This window comes from Rhincodon typus, chromosome 4 (assembly GCF_021869965.1).
Source record: "Rhincodon typus isolate 14 chromosome 4, sRhiTyp1.1, whole genome shotgun sequence".
NCBI classification, from domain to species: Eukaryota; Metazoa; Chordata; class Chondrichthyes; order Orectolobiformes; family Rhincodontidae; genus Rhincodon; species Rhincodon typus.
Window position 1 is genome coordinate 45346262 of NC_063335.1, and position 4200 is coordinate 45350461.

The window sequence follows — 4200 nt, forward strand, 5'->3', positions numbered from 1 at the left end:
ACATTTGCAGATTTCAGTTTACAGGGGTTTATCCAGAATCTAGGGAATTTTGGAAGATTACAAACAATGTATCTGCTGTCCATGCAACTATTTCATTTAAAACCTGAAGAGAAAAATCATCAGATCTGAGGGACTATTAGCCTTTAGTCCTATTAATTGATTATGCTCTTTCTTAACACTTAAAGAAAGTGAGCACAACTTTACAGAGCTAAACAATTCCAACATGTGATACCAGTTGATAAATTCACAATTATTTTCCTTACTTTGGTGTCCTTAATGCCTTCAACAGTTAACAGTTCAGTAGAAAGCATAATACAGACACAAATGTCCAGTCCATTGTTCATGTATACTCACCTTTTCAACATTTCTTCTGTCCGTCCTTTATGTTTAAAATGAGAAAACTCAATGAGCAATTATCAAGAAGCACATTCTGATCTGTATTACAAAAATCGGGGTCTGATTATTAAAATTGATTAGATAGTCATCTTCATAAAATTGTACTTGTATTAATTTTGTCTTTAGTTTCTTTTTGTTACAGTGATCCATGACTGACACCCATTTTAGCATTTGAATTGTACAATAGTTCAATATTTTTGTGAATGGATCCAAGCAATGCAATAGTTTTAGTTGTCATTTACTCTTCAATCTATGTTCATATGACTTGTGTAAAGTAAGGGAAAGTGCACTTTTACCATAAATGTAGCTACTGATTATGTGAAACAGAAGCAATGACATCAGATCACATAGACCTGGAGCCTGGGTCTGCAGGGCTCCAGATAAGATGCGCTCCCTTCCAACCTTCTGTAAAATTTATGATCAATAAAGCCTCGTAATGTTCATTCAGATGGACTAGCAACAATGAGCAAACCTACAGAATTGGAGGCAAGTGATTGTAAGAACCCAAACTGAAACCCAATGACTGCTATGGTAGTGCTATGGGAAGAAACCATGGGGCAAACCCAATGATCCAAACTCAGATGTAGGGTTAATAGCTGAAGTGAAGCTCACCTGCAATGGGGGTCAGTGTGTGATGGACTTTGGGGCTCATCTTGGTACTGAGCCCTGAAATGGGGAAGCTCTTTCAAAAGTTGGAAACTACAAAGGAGAGTACATGGTTAGGAATAGGAATGAATCAATCAATTAACCACAGTTAATGATAAATTACCGTAAGTCGGAAGTCAACAAAACATGCAAGAAATGAAACTCATACAGAAATATTTCAGTTGTCATAGTCCACAAGTCAAATCCATTGATGATGAAGATGCCTAAGTTTAGACCATCTAGAAAACTGGGAGGCCCTTGATCGTGTATGGGTAAACTGTCACTGATAGTTTAGCAGATACTCTACTGCTTCAGCCTTGATAGAAAGCCAGGCAAAGACCAAGTTAGAGCACTGCTGTATGCAAATTGGCAGTAGTGCCGATGCCATTGTAGCCAAACAAGGCACTGCAAAAAGAATAAAATGAACAAAAGCCTTAAACTCCTATTGTAGTTTAAGCTGAAACCTCACTATAGATTGGGCAAAGTCTGATGAACACAAGCAGAGAGAAGCAACTGAGCCTTTTTTACTATCTCATGGATAACTACCAGCACCAGAAGTTTGAAAGAGGCAGTCACTTGAGAATGCATTAAAATAGGAGTACAGGACGAAGCTTTGTCAGAAATGTTACAGTCAACAGAATGGCTTGTGAAGCTGTGTAGCGTACCAGACAGACTGAAATTCCCGAACAAAATAGATTTATTATCTGTGAGGACAGAGACTGTCCCCAGAGTCAGACTACGGACCCCAACTCAGTCTGTTTATTAATCAAAAAGCTACTAAAGGCCAGCAAGACAGCAAACATATTGGGATGGTGGTGGTGTTCCTACCATTGCTTCTTGCATGTCCTGTGGTGGGAAAAGAAACACCTTTGGTGCTAATCCTACCCATGCATGTCAGAAGGTAAATCTATTTCAGCTGGTTTGCTGAAGCAGCTTTGAAATCACAGCTCAAAGGTTTAAAGCCAGATTACTTCATTCTGCAAAAGTCCAAGAAGTAGATGGCTTCTAGGACCAGGATGAACAAGCTGCAACCCTTTTGGTGAAATGGTGGACTGAATCAGCTGAATTCTCAAATTTAAAGATCATGGTTAATGCCAGGAAAACTAATTTCAAATTGGATAGAGTGGAAGAAGTATCAATTAATTTGGATATTGGGCTAAACTTGATGAAAACAAATCCTCAGCCCATCCTCCATTCAACTTTTGGGCTCAACTTTTAGTCTTAAAATCAGTGTAGAAAGCCCAATGTATGCAGTACTTCAACCAATGAACGAGTGTTTATAGTGGTTTGAATGTCATTCCCAAGCAATATCACTCTTAATTAAATAGGCCTGCATGTGTGGGTTTGAACCTCCTTTATGCACCAGCTTCAGCAGAGATCAAAGTTAATTACCCAGTCAGACAAACCTTATTGATAAAATGCCAGCGCAAAGGACACAGCAAGATATTGCAGATCTTTCATTTACCTTTGAAGAAAGGGTAGAGAAAGTGGGAATATGGTACACTAAGGATGATTATGATTTTCCACACCATGATGTTCTATAATTTGCTCTTTTATAAAGCAGTGGAAGAGAGGGATTCTGCCACAGAAGATGAGGATTCTTTGTTTGTTACACTCTTTGATGACAGTGTCAAAGATGGTGAAGTATCTGCTATCTCTTTGAGAAGTCCCATCTGTTTGATTGAAAAGGAATGGGAGAGATCAGTGTGTCTGTTTATTTCACTGAATTCACTAATGATATCCAACAACCATAGAAAGCAGAAGAAGAGAAATGGTTCAGGGGAAGAGAGATCCTTAACTCACAGGAAATCCATCAAAGGCTCCAATGGAGTCCCAGGAGCAAGACATGGAAGCCAACACCTACAAGACCAGAGCTTCAAGAGCTGGGACAAGTCAAACTAGCTAACAAAGCTTCCGACCACAGGTCCCAGATATTTTTTGTCATGGAGCAATCATCTGCAGAAGTGTTTTAACTCCCATCATCGAGGAAACTTGCATTGACGAAGTGCTTGGTGCAGAGATTGACGCTTCAAACCAACTTGTGGATCAGAGTGCAACCCAGGAAATTTCTATAGACCCAAGCCCCGCAGTTAATTTTCTTGTCCATCATAGCACCGTCCTTCTTTCTCAGGGACTGCATAAGATGCCATTGTCTGCTGCACAGAAGTGTCAGGGACACAGCAAGTATTGAAATGCCAACACTACATACAGGCGGAAAAGATCCAACCATAGAAGTAACAGAAAAGTTTCCCTTTTGTACTCCAGGATTATAGTCAACCGAATTTATACCAGGTCAGAGAGCAACACAGAATAAAAAAAAGTGAGAATTTCAGTTTCTTCTCCTCTTTTTTGAAAGACTGCAATCTGTAGAGTACTGGAATGTTTCCTTCATTGCGGTTACTGTGATTACATTTTAGCCTTCATAAATGTTACTGCCCAAGATCCAGCCATTAATGGAAGCTGCCATTGCAATGACCAATCTATTTGACTTTCAAGGAACTAATATGTGAGCATAAATGACCTAAATGTCTTCCAAGTGAATCAAGAGTGATGTTGGAGATTAGTTCCTTAAGCAGAAGTAATTTTAGGGGATGGGTGAGAAAGTCGAGTATAAATGTTACCTGTTCATGATTAAATGTTAATGGTAAATATTAGTACCATAAGCCAAATTTGAATTCTGGGGCCATGGAGATGTATAGCAATGAGAATTATATTTTTATGTATAGCTGCTAAGCATGAGAGAAAGGAACTCTGTCATAATCAGATGACCTGCAAAAGGAGCCTAAGTCTGCCAGGTCCCGGTAAGACGCTGTGTGTTATCATCCATTGTAAACAATTATGTTCCAGTAAAGCTTATTAATGTTCACTCACACAAGTGAGGACTTCATTCTACTGCAACTGGTTCACATGTTTACTTTATTTTACTATTCTTTGGAACATTTATTTGAAACAAGTCACATTTTTTTGCAAGCAGGAAACTGCATAAACCAATGTTTTGAGAAAGGTACAGATCTCTGCTAATAAAATCAGTGTCTTAAATGTGGAACAGCAGCATGTAGAATGGTAAATTAAACAGAGAAACACAAAAAATTCACTGTCTTCATTTAAGTACCACTCCCAAGGACTCTCGAGATCCATATAAAATTGCCTACCACCTCA